Here is a 13625-nt window from a genome sequence, read left to right on the forward strand (position 1 = left end):
AACATTACTGATATAACTGATAGGCTTTATGTGAATGAATTAAACCAAACTAGCAAGCTAAGAATTTCTTGAGAGAATAAAAACACAATTAACAGAAAAAGGGAAATTGATCTAGCTACTTTGAAATCTATCCAGTGGGAGAATCATAAAAAGCAAAACAAAGATGTTACTCTTAGTTTTGTTGTTGTTGTTGTTTTTAACAGACTTAATTCACTTTATTCTTCTTGTATGAAAACCCTTATGTGGTGGCCACAGCTGGAGCCTGGCCTCAGAGGACATCACAAGATGGTCAGTGCATTCCAGGTGAGACTTGGTGAACACAGTCTCTCTGCAGATATTTTGGGGGTCAGATAGCTGTAGGTCTTGGAGACGGCATCAAAGGAAGCCTTGGCAAAGTTGTCCAAGGTGGCAGTGCAGCCCCTGGCTGGTGTGTAGCAGTCATCAATACCAGCCAGCAGCAGCAGCTTCTTGGGCACAGAAGCAGAGACAGTGCCAGTGCCTCCGGGGGCAGGAATGGGGTGTACCAACCAGAGCCACAGTGGTGCCGTCACTTTGCATGGAACAGTGTGGGGCTTACCAGTCTTGTTCTACCAGGAACAATGGAAAGCTTGACTGAGATGGTGGCCCCTCGGATGGCAGTGGTTACCTCCTTTGAGCACTTAACACCAAGACCAATGTGACCATTGTAGTCGCCATTAGCAACGAAAGCCTTGTACCTGGTCCACTGACCAGCCTGTTTCTGCACTGACATGATCCCTGAACTTCATCCCTGGGGGATGCGCCCGGGAAAAAAACATCAATAATCTTGGACTCCTTAATGGGCAGGGAGAACAGGTAGATCTCCTCCAGGGACTTGATCTTCATGTCCTTACCCAGGCAGCCCAGCTTGGTGATGGGGATCCACTCCTTGCTGTTGGGTTTACCTCCACAAGCCCTGCGGCCTCGACCACCGCTGGCCCCTAAAACGGCTGCGGAATCCTCCAAGGAAGCTGCTCCAGCCTCCTAATCCTGGGCCACCGGGTCCTCAAGTTCCCCCTGCTGCCCCAGTGTCATCCGCCATTTGGTGTTTCCCTGAAGAAGAAGTACTCCTAGGTTTTTAAGAGAATATTTGAAAGATTGGAGAAAGACTACTCTTCAGCCTGAGCTGACACAATGGCTCCTGGATGGGATAAAAGATCGGGATGAATCAAGATTAACACACCCTGGGAATTAGTCAGCTTTCTGTGGCTGCGACTAACAGTTGAGGTAAGCAGACTATAAGAAAGAAATGGTTCACAGTTTCCGAGTCTTTGGCCTGTGGTTGGTTGATCCGTTGGCCGGGCTTGGAGTAAAGTATAGTGTGCTGGGAGAAGCTGCTGGCCTCCTTGAAGCTTGCAGGACAACATCCTTCCACCTCCTCCAAGGGTTCACATGGGGTAACCTAACCTCAGTCCGCTAAGCCAATCAGTAAAAGATCGTATGACTCACCAGCAGCGTCAGAAGCCTCCCGCTCCCGCGCAGGGACCATTGGGGAGATAAACTATCAAATCTTGAAACTTTGATGCTTGAAAACAAATCTATAGCACGTCAGTGTTGTGGGTTAGGTTTCCAAGGTAGCAAATTCAGATGCGAGCGAGACTTCTTGGGAGCTTCTCCTGGAATCGACACCGGTAAGAATGTAGGAGAGGGAGGACTGGGCAGAAGGAGAGGCTGCATGGTGGCCCCTCCAAGATGGAATCACCATTTAACAAACCTCTAAATCACACAATAGTGTGGTATCACAAAATCTATCTTCATCGCGAGGCCGGTAACTGAGTGCTAGTGAGATAAGGAAATACTGATTGTGGGAGCTGCCTCGTGTGGAGATTATTAGTAATACTTTTGTCAAGATGCATTTAATTATGTGATTTCAAAGTTATTGTTATGTATAAGTTGTATCTAAATACAGTTTGCCTGAAAGAAGAACTCTGAAAAATAATAATAGGATAAACATTATGACTTGGTCTAGGAGACTTGGTCAGTTAGCAGGTATTTCAGAGAGTGAAGCGACCACATGGTGATGGGTCTTCCATGGACCCCTCTACCTTCCCACATGCTGTTGTAGTAAATAAAACAGAGACTCCATGTATTTCTCATCCAGCCACGGTGATATATTTTATACACAGGATCCTGACAGAGAGACATTGTACCAATCTTAACTCCGTATTTGTTGTAATGTGGAGCAGGCTGCGTTTCCGCTGCCGGGCTAGTTTACACCTGAAATAATTACACGGAAACTGTATTCATTTAAACACTGCCTGGCCCACTAGTTCTAGCCTCTTATTGACTAACTCTCACATCTTGATTCAAGCCATTTGTAATAATCTATATGTCACCATGAGCTCATGGCTTACCAGGAAAGATCCAGCATGTCTGACCTGGTAGCTTCAGGGCAGGCGGCTCTCTGTCTCTGTCTCCTTTCTTCCAGCATTCTGTTCTGTCTACTTCGCCTATCTAAGCTGCTGTCCTATCAAAAGGCCAAGGCAGTCTATTTATTTAACCAATGAAAGCAACACATAGAAAGAAGATCCTCCCACACCACATATTTGTCCAATTTTACTTGTACATGTTTGTGTATGTGTGTGCACATGTGTGTTTTCAGTTTCATATAACTGAAAATGTGATTGTTTGCATATCTACTAAAACAACCTCTTGTCTATTCTCCATTTTAATAATTTTGCCATCTCAGGAGTGTTATACAAATAAAACTATATCATGTGTGAGTTTTTAAGATCTTCTGGGTTTGTTTGGTTTTTTTTCAATCTATACAATTCTATGGTGATTTCCCCAAGTTTGTGTGTAGTGGTAGCTAGTCTGTTTTCATTACTGAGTTCTAACCTCTGGAATGAATGTACAGCAGTGAGTTTATCCCTTCACCCACCTAAGAATATCTACAATTCTTTCAGTTAGGGGTTATTACCAATAAAGCTGATAATGAACTCTCATATATAGAGTTTTGTGAGAATATATTTTCCTTTTTTTGAGATGAATACCTTACCATACAATTGCCAGTGTGTATGCTTAATGGAATATTTGGCTTTGCAAGAAACCTCAAGGGGCTGGGGAGATGGCTCAGTTGGTATAGTGCCTGCTCCACAAGGCATGAGGACATGAGGTTGGAGTTCAAAAACCTACATAAAATGTAGGGCATATTGGTATACTATAACCTCAGCACTGGAGGGGTACACAAAGAAAGAAGCTATTTGGCCAGCCAACCTAGTCGAATCAATGAACATCTGGTTCAATGAGAGACCCTGTCTCAAAACTTAAAGGTGGAGAGTGATCAAGGGAAGACACCAGACAACATCTGGCTTCTATATGTGTTCATATGAGAAGTGTTAACAAGTACATAAACACACATACACAAAAGAGAAAGAAAACAACAAGCTACCAAACTATTTTCCAGTTTCAATGAGTGGTGTGTAAAGCAATCCTCTCTAAAAGCCATCTCCCCGCCACCCCCATTTCTTCCCATTCTTCCTCTTTCTCAAGCTTCTCTTTATCAGTTTCAGCCGTTCTTATCAGCGCGCAGTGGTTTGTACTTGCTGTTCTAACTTCCACTTCCCCATTGGCTAGCTGAGCATCCATCCGTGGGCTTCTTTACTAGCTGCACACTTGTACTTCACCCATCTCTGCCCACAGGATTTTTTTTAGTGCCATTGCTTGTTTTTATTTCTTTTTGTGTTTTTAGAAACAGGAAAGAGTGATCCATTCCCACGGCAACAAAGATGTCCCCTGGGGAAAGAGTGACTCAGATATCGAAATGAGTAGACTTCAAATAGTTCAGAATTATGGAAAGGAAAAGTATGCTTATAGTACATGAAATAGAAAATACCAGGACAGAAATAGAAACTATTTCAAATAGAAAATTTAGAGCTTGGTTTCATTTTAAAAAGGGGGGGCACTGAACACAGGTGCCATTGAGATGACTGAGCAGGTTAAGGTGTTTGCCACCGAGCCAGGCCACCTGAGTTCAAGCCCTACAGCCCACATGGTGGAAGGGACAAACTGATTCCTACAAGTTGGCCTCTGACTGCCACACACATGCCATGGCTTGCATGCACACACACACACACACACACACACACACACACACTAAATGTCTTATTTTGTTTTGTTCTTTGTATGATTTGGTATGATACATCAGTTTTACCATAAAGGTAATAGTAATTTTTAATTAAAGTGCAATAACATAATTTCTCCCCTTCCCTCTCCTCCCTTCAGAGCCTCCCATGTCCCCTGTCATTAATCTATACACTGTCCCTTCCATTCTCAAATTTATAGCCTTGTTTTCTTCAATTATTATTATTACATACATTTGAAATTCTGTCTCAAAAAACAAACGTGGAGAGTGATCCAGAAAAGAAAGGTATACAGTATGTAAATACAAGTTGCTGGCTATGTTTTTGGTGTGTGTGTGTGTGTGTGTGTGTGTGTGTGTGTGTGTGTGTGTGTGGTTCAAGACTGGCCACTTTGTATTGGCTAACCACTCAGGGGATTCATCCCTGGAAGAAGCTAATTCTCTCTCCCTCAGCAGTCATTGGTTGCCTATAGTTCTTTTTCCAGGAGTGTGACCCCATGAGATTTTCCCTCTTCCACATCAGTATGTCTGTTGACATTTCCATTCTTTGGGTCTTATTTAGACAGATATTTCTGGGAGAGACTATTTTCCTGACCCTCTGGTTCGTACACTCTTTCTGCTTCCTCTTTCTCGATGTTCCCTGAGCCACAGATTCAGGAGCCGTGATGTAGATGTCTCTACTAGGGTTGGGGTCCACAAGACCTGTTGACCTCCAGACTGTGTCCAGCTATGGTTTCCTGCAAAGGTCTCCATTTATTGTAAAGAGAAGCTTTTGGAATGTGATCGCTACAGTTGTCTGTGGGGATAAGGATGAGATTTAGGATTCAGCTGGGTATTGTGCTGGTATTGTAGCAGATTCACTTCTAAGACCCGTGACCTTACTAGCCCCAGAAGCTGGCTAGGTTTTTGATACCAGGCATAATTTCCCTCCTGTTCAGTGGGCCTTACGTGCAATGATAGAATGAAGATAACGGAGATTTTTTTTTGAACTGATAACTGACAGACATCAATAAAACTAGTTAAAAAGAGCTCCAGAAGAGGAATAGAGAGAATAAATGAAATATCATCAAAAACACAGCTTATATTGAAATGGCTCAGTGGTTAAGAGTATATAGTGTTCTTGCAGAGGACCACACTTGAGTTCCAAACACCCACATAAGACAACTCACAGCTTCCTAGAACTCCAGCTCCAGAGGACCTGTCACTCCCTTCTGGCTTCCATGGGTGCCATGTGCATGCACTAACCCCCACACAGACACACGTGCATGCAGACGGCTAAAAATAAATAAATAACGTAACTACCCTAGACACAGAGAACGTCCTACAAGTATAGATTTACAGAGACTTGGAGAGGATACAGTTAAAGTAAACCTCTCGTGCACCACGGGAAACGAGAGGGTGTGGGAAGCAGTCAGAAAAGACAGATAATGGATGTAGCCAGTAAGAGGCGATTCAAATGCCATCTGACTTCTCTCATTATGGGAGCTGGAGAGTAGAATAACAAGTGGTATCTGAGGATCTTCCAAAATGTTCTTTAAAAATATATATTTCTTCCCAAAAGGTATCTGTGAATACAGTCCTCTGCACAGCTAAAATGCCTGTCCATGGAGGCAAAGCTTTGTCAGGTGAAAGCAGCTGGGGATTTGCTGTCATGGCTTGCGAGAAGCACTTGGTTGTAATTTTTATTGTTAGTTTCTTTCTAATCTGATCTTGAGGTCTTTCTGTCCAGAGTGACCATAAACCGAGATGTGGGCTCATTTGGAGAGCCTGTTGGGGGCAGGAAGAGGTGCCAATGAGCGCCAGGTGAGAACCAAGGAGGCTTTGAATTCACACAACTGACTTACTGACAGGTCACAGAGAGGGTCCGGGTGCTGATAAGAGACTGCCAGAAGGCACAGACGCAACAGCTCCACCAGACAATAGGAAATGACGGAAAGGAGGAAGAGTACATGGCTTTAAAGATAACACGTGTTATCCTTTGGGTCTCCTGCTAAGGGTGTGAGTTTGTTTAAAACTTTTGTGACTGGAAAGCCTACTAACGTGACCATGATGCTGAGCTTTGTTTCATCATGGGCAACAGCTGTGTGCTGTGCTTGTGCTTGGTTTGGGATTAACAAGAAGAGGAACAAATAGGGAACTCTCAGAGCCCTGCTGGAGATGATAAGATATGATTGAGTATTACAGCCTCTCATGTCACGTCTAAAATGGGGGACACCCTGTGACCCACTTGTTGGAAAACTCTCTATATGACTATAAAGTATGCTAAAGTTTGAAAATCATGACTCTCAATGGGGACATGGTATCATAGCCAACGTTAAAATAGATGATTCTTTGCTGCCCATTCTAACTGTAAATTCTATGATTGCATGACAACACTGAATGCAGTAAGGAAGTCTAGCTGTCTGAGCTAGATCGCCAATATAGCTAATGCATACAATACATCTCTGTGCATCATAGGTTCAAGAAGCCTGCCTCTCTGTTAAAATACAATAAAATGGCAGAGAGCTGTAGAGACATTATTCTCCCTGCTTCTCCACAAGCCTAGCACCATCACGGGCACCCGGAGGACCATTAGCTTTGAGAACACCAGGAAGGAAGAATTTCAGAAGACAATATTACTCAGAGGATACAATAAAGCTGCAGAGGCCACATCAGCACCCCTCCAAGCTGCCCTGTAACCCTCACTTGTCAGTAATCATTAACCCAAAGACAAGGGTGGGCGAGGCAGAGAGACAGAAGGCAGACAGCTGCATTCACGAGCACCCACAGAGGACAATCACAAGCAACTTTTGTTTAAGATCAGGTGCAATGTTAGATGGAAAGGTTCTGACGAACACACTCAAGGTTGCTTAAAATATGGCAATGAGAGGAAAAGAAAAAAACAAAAAACAAAAAAACTCATCTCTTCATTTGGTATGGTCCTCTGAGAGCTGGGCCTCTGGATATGACAAAGCGTTGCTCAAGTGGAGGGGGCAAAAGGTAATGAAAAAGTGATGAAAATCTGGCAATGCTGTGTTCGAAAACAAATACAAATAACATGGGCCCAGGGCATGGCTCAGTGGGTGCAGGTACTTGCCTCCAAGCCTGTAACCAAGAACCCAAGCTCAGTCCCAAGCTCTGCATGGTGGAAGGAGAATTGACACGGGTGATTGATATGGTGGCATGCAAGTAGGCACGGTGCTGCAGAAGCAGCTGGGTATCCTACTTCTTGACGTGTAGGCAACAGGAAGTGGTCTAAGACACTTGGCAGTGTCTTAAGCATGTATGAGACCTCAAAGCCTGCCTCCACAGTGATACTTCTTCCACCAAGGCCACAGCTGCTCCATCAAACTCATACCCCTTAAGAGTGCTACTCCCTTTTAAACCACCACACCATCTGAGGCTCGTAAAGACAGTAGAGATACCAAACGTAATAATACAAGGGAGAACTTCACTATACGGAGAGGTGTAGGATGGAGACTCCTCCTCTTTCCCAACAGCCACTCAGGGACTCCCTCCAGTGTTACTATGATCAATAAGTAGACGGAGGCATGGAATTGAATTTATAACGAACTAACTCAGAGACAAAGTCTGGGGTGGTAGCTGATGCCTGTAATCCAGGAGACTGAGGAAGGAGGATCAGAGAAAGTTCAAAGCCAGCCTGGGCCAGTGAGGTCAAGGCCATCTTGGACTCTAACAGTGAGACCCTCCCTGGCTCAAAAACATCAAAAGTAAAGATAAAACAGGATTGATTAGCTCTTCAGAAGGCCTGGACAGACAAGGTATTCCCTGCACAGTACCGTTCTCCTGCATTTGAACTTATTTTTGTGATGAAGATATATCATTTACTTTATTGTAAAATAGAAACTATTTGTGACAGTTTTTCTAGCCTTGGATTCGCAAACACAAGTGAGCACACTGCTAACGATCTGCACCTGCCTTCACAGTGCCATTGGGAAGTCCTTCAGCCCCCTGCACGCACGCACGCACATTTCTGACCTATAGGAAAGCAGCAAAGATGGGAAGTAACTTTGCCCCCTTCCTTCCTTCTTTCTTTCTTCCCTTCTTCCCTCCCTTCCTTCCTCCCTCCTTCCCTCCCTCTCTTTCCTTCCTTCCTTCCTTCCTTCCTTCCTTCCTTCCTTCCTTCCTGTCTTTCTTTTTTCTTTCTTTTGTTTTCAAGACAGGGTTTCTCTGTGTAATAGCCCTATCTGACCTGAAACTTGCTCTGTAGACCAGGCTGACCTTCAAACTCACAGAGGTCTGCCTGTCTCTGCCTCCCAAGTGCTGGGATTAAAGGTGTGTGCCAGCACCTGGCTGCCCATTTTCTTATGTCACAAGAATCCCACACCCTCACACACTTTTCAGTTTTTATTTTCTACCATTTTCAAGCGTATCTATAACCAATAGGCAACACAACATAATAAAGCCAGATATCTATTGTAACAATTACCGTTGGGTTAAATTCCTCTACTTATTTCATTTTGGCTAAAATATTTTTTTTAATTGTGCTTTACCTTCAAATGAATACATATACCTTTATTTTAGAGTTTTGTCATAAAACAACATGAATGAAAAAAGCCAAAAGCAATGTCTTACTGTGATTTCTTTATATATTTTAATATGCTTGTAATAAAGCAATTTCCTCTTGGTGGATTCAAAAAAGAATACACATATATCTTTTTTTCTTCTTAAATCTTACACAGGACAATGCCAGTCTTTAAAAAAAAACATGTTTGTTTATTGGCAAAGAAAAAAGTATCCTATGACCATTACATAGGTCACACAAGTTGAATAAGCTGTTTCTCTCTCCAGTGGAGATTTGTGTACATACATACATACATATGTACATACAAATGCATGCTAGGGATTCAACACAGTGGATTGTATGTGCCAGCTAGGCAATTACTTATAATTGATCTACATATGCCACCCCAATTTGATAACTCTTTTTTAAAAGATGTATTTTTTAAATGTGCACGCGCGCGCGCGCGCGCACACACACACACACACACACACACACACACACATGCCCTGTGATTTTGATAATCCCAGTGTTGGTTCTGGACACTGAACGTGGATCCTCTAGAAGAGCAGAAAGCATTCTTAACCACCTTCCAGCCCCAACTCTTTTTTTTAGTTTGTTCTTAGACAACATCCTATATATTTGTTCTTAGACAGTGTTCTATGTATGTATTTGTTCTTAGACAATGTCCTACGTATGTCCAGTACGTTCTGGTCACACTCATTCCTCCACCACCTCCACTCTTCCGTTCCCACCTCCACTTATCTCTTCCTTTTCCCCTCAACTCCCGATCCACTTTCATGACCACTTGCTTTGTGACCCGCTGGTTTTAAGCAGGGCCACTCCCATGGGTATGAGTGTGAAGCTATCCACCACAGCGTTAGCACACACCAGTGGCTACATCACTGAAAACAAGAACTTCCTCTCTCACAGCAGCCCTTGCCGGCCATTAACTCCCCCGAGGGGGTAGGGCTTCATGAGCTCATCCCCATCCGTGACCAGATGCTTGTTGGCTTCATCTTGTGCAGCTCTTAGGTAAGAAACAACATCTGTTGTGAGTTCATGAGTGCCACGGCTGTGGTCCAGCCAAAACAGCCCCCTTCTCTTCCGCTCAGCTCTGGGGTCCTTTCACCCCCCTCTTCCACACTGTTTCCAAAGCCTAGGTGAGGGGGATAGGAGTGTCCCGTTTGCTGGTGAACTGTTGTCAGTTCACTTGCTCTCAGCACCTGGATCACCATGAGCCTCTGCATTAACCACGATTTGCTGCTGTTCTTACAATCCAGAAAAGCTTCTTGCAGTAGATGGGAACTAACATAGAGACCGACAATTGAATAATGTGCAAAGAGTGAGAGACTTCGGGCACCCAGTCCTAAATGAGATGTTTCCATCCAACCCCTGCCCTCAACCACCTCTGTAGAGGAAGGGGTAGAAAGACTGTAGGAGTCAGAGATGATGGAAGCCTCCCAGGAAAGAGTGTCTTCCAGACGCAGTAGGACTGATGGACACATGAACACACAGAGACTGTGTGTGGCAGCACACACAGGGCTGCATAGGTCTAAGCTAAACAGGATCCCAGTGCTGAGATAGGGAGTGGACACAGGCTGCCCTCCCTAGCCAAGAAACCATCTGAAATTGATAGCCATTGGCAAAGAGAAAATCCGTTTTCTCCAATGGAGTCTCTCTAGGTCTACCAACCACACTTCCGGGCACGGACCCGCACCCAAGAATAGCTGGCCAATACTAACAAGCTCAGTGATATTTTTGTGGGACTGATTGCTTCATTTCTCTTTTGGGTGGACATTTTTTGTCTTATCGGCCTTTTGCTTTTTGTTGTGATTTTCTTTTTCGTCTTTTAGGGGAGTGTTGTTTGTTTGTTTCTTGAATTTTGTTATTGTTTATTTGATTTGAGAGTGAGAACATAAAATTAGGTGGGCAGGGAGGTGGGGAGGATCTAGGAGAAAGTGAAGATAGGGAAAACATGATCAGAATATATCGTGAAAGAACTTTATGTAATACCATACACACACATACTGATTTAGTTATAATATTCAGCTTTTTCCAACTTTCTCCAAAACATCTTTTTCAAGTTCAAAGCAGGTCCTATTCCAGTAACTGGATATCTCTCAAGTATCTGTTTTAACAGCTTTATTGAGTTATAACTTATATATACAAAACTGTTCATGCTTAATTTGTACAAGTTGATGAGTTTGGATGTAAGTCAACACTAAGAATGATCTATCACCACAGTTACGATTATAAGTATATCCCTCACCTCCAGAGATTTCCTTGTGCTTCAGAATATCCCACATCCTAAGTTTTTCTTATTCTTTTTTCATGGTATTATGTAACATCTTTCTTTACCTCCTAAGTTTCCTGTAAAATAGGAATTTAGTCTTAAAGCTGTCAAATTCCAGTTCAAAAGTTTGGATAGTACTTCACTCAAGCGGGCAATGGTGGCACACACCTTTAATCCCAGCACTCAGGGAAACAAAGACAGGCAGATCTCTGTGAGTTCGAGACCAGCCTGGTCTAAAGAGTGAGTTCTAGGACAGCCAGAAATACACAGAGAAACCTTGTCTTGAAAAAAAAAAACCAGAAAGAGAGAGAGAGAGAGAGAGAGAGAGAGAGAGAGAGAGAGAGAGAGAGAGAATTTCACTCCAGAAGGTACACAGTGGCAAGATGGACCCATTTCAAAGATGTCAAGTGGATCTATCAATAGGTTGTGGCAGCCTGCCTGACTCCCTTCTTATGTAGATACCCTCTCCTCTCACAGCCAGGAAGTAATCTGTAGTTAATAGCACCCTGTGGCACGTGTAATTACTTTAGCTTCTATTAATGTTGATTATGTTGGATTAACAACTTTGAGTTAAGGAGCTACGAAATATACTGTGCTTTTTCTCATTCTTTTCATATTTGTTGACTGCAACATTGCTGTTAGAAGATCTCCATTAGCAAAGTTTCATATTCCTGAGAAGTAATTAAAGAGAAAAAGGTGGTTCACACCGATAGTACTTACAGCCACATACGTGTCCCTCTGTCCAGTCAGGCTCCTAACACAGAACTTAGGTGAGGTGATTCACAGGAAATGCAAATGGACTGCTCGCTCACAAGTCCAGAGACTGGGCACTCCAGAGTCAAGGTCCTAGGCTTGGGGCCAACTGAGAGCCTTCTTTCTGATTCATCTATGGCCATCCTCCCCTGGTCCTCACAAGAACTTAAATATGAAGGCCATCAGATTCTGCTTCAACATTTTGGATGCAGGTGCACAGTGGTGAGATGGGGCTGAGGACCACTCCTTTCATAAGGATACAGATCCCGTCCCTGAGTCCTGATGTCGTGACCAACCATGTTCCAAAAGGCAAGACATCATAATACCATCGCCTTCCAATTAGGGTTCAACTGGCCAAGCTTGGGAGCCCACAAACATTCAGATCATAAAATGTCAATACTAGCTGTCTGCAATGATAAATAAGGTAGTGGCGGTGCTTAACAGCTGTTGCTGCTAATCAATGGTTTTTGGGATTCTCAGTTTTAAGAGAGTCTCTTGGTTCTTACCCCAAAATCTCCCTTCATAAAAGAGGATTAAGCATTGCACATAAAAGCACCCACCGCCTACTGAAAGCCTGAAAGCAATCAGAACGGAGGTAAACTAAGAGATGCCTTGCAGGGGAAAAAAGAAATGTTTATGATATTATGGACAGGAAAGGAGGGAAAGACTGCAATAAATGTCAGCTAGACACTGCAGGGATGGAGAGAGAATAAGGAAATCCAAAGCAAGCATATAACAGCCTCAGGACCATTTTACAATGTACACACAACTTAGGAGGGGGCGGGTGTGCTGCATTCTGACACTTGCAATCTGTATACTCTTTAAAAGAAAGGGAAGAAAAATACAGACAAACTGAGGGGGAGAATGGAGGGAGAGGAAGAAGAAAGAGGATAAAGAAAAGCGTGGAATAAAGGAAAGAAGGAAGGGGAAAGGAAGAAGGAAGGGAGGGAGGGAAAGAGGGAGGGAAGGAAGGAAGAAAGAAGAAAGGAAGGAAAAAGAGAGGGAGAGAAGGAACTCTAAATTCACTGAATTTATGAAACAGCAGTCTTTGGCTTCATTTGTATTTTTTAATTAATTCTTTGAAAAAGAATTCTTCTGCTTCTAGTGAAAATTTATGTTCTTTTGCTAATTGAAAAGACAATTCTCCTATTGTGGGCCACTGTCCTCCAGGCATAGCGTGACTGTAACTGTCTTAAAGGGGCACCTGTGGTTTACAACCAGGAGCCCTGCACAAGATCAGGCCTGTAGATGCTTCCTCACAGTGAGGACAGGGGGAAAGTCATTAGAACTTCACCAGAGATCCCAACCACTCCCTCCCTCTTGCAGCACCCCCCCACGCCCCTGATCAGGAGCTATTTGAATATATATAACAAGTGAAGGTTAACTGAAGGGAGGTTGCATTTATACAGCTTTCAGGAGACTATTACCATTGTGAAGTGGGACTTTTTGATGATGCAGCTTTAGGAGGTTCACATGGGTTCCTGTAACCCTTCACCCAAGCCCCTGTAAGTAACCCCCTAATCGGGGCTTCTATAGGTAACCCTTCATCTGGGCTCCTGTAACCCCTCACTCTGGCTATGTAAGTAACCCCTTAACCAAGATCCCATAAGTAAATTCATTAAATTCATTGGCTTCCCAAACTAAACTTGGGTAGAACATTTGTTTGCTGTATCATTGGTGCCCTATCTATCTGGAGTGAATGAGCATTTGTTCCTGTCCCAGAAAAAGCAGCCCAATATTCCTCCAAAACAAGATCCACAGTCAGCCAACATCAGGTAGATTATGAGGGTTGCTCATTGTTGTGGACTAATTCAGAAACAATAAGACAGCGAACCAAAGCCATATTGAAACCTTGTTATTTAACTGTAAAAAGCAAAACTTAACTTCAGGGTTTTGTGTCAAATTGTCCATCATAAAATTGACACTGGCCAAAGCACTTATAGGAGTGTCTGAATAAGCTAATGTTTAAGAGTGGG

The 13625-nt window shown here is 43.3% G+C and overlaps 1 protein-coding gene and 1 pseudogene across 1 annotated transcript in view; one reads left to right on the plus strand and one right to left on the minus strand.

Annotated features, from left to right (window-relative positions):
• The window catches only part of Nxpe4 (neurexophilin and PC-esterase domain family member 4), a 244425-nt gene that overhangs the window by 123833 nt on the left and 106967 nt on the right, over positions 1 to 13625 (plus strand). The gene's annotated exons all lie outside the window — the stretch shown is intronic.
• On the minus strand, positions 211 to 1608 carry LOC146894479 (small ribosomal subunit protein uS5 pseudogene; annotated as a pseudogene).

The sequence above is a fragment of the Myodes glareolus genome, chromosome 4 (genome assembly GCF_982192425.1).
Source record: "Myodes glareolus chromosome 4, mMyoGla1.1, whole genome shotgun sequence".
Classification (NCBI taxonomy): Eukaryota; Metazoa; Chordata; class Mammalia; order Rodentia; family Cricetidae; genus Myodes; species Myodes glareolus.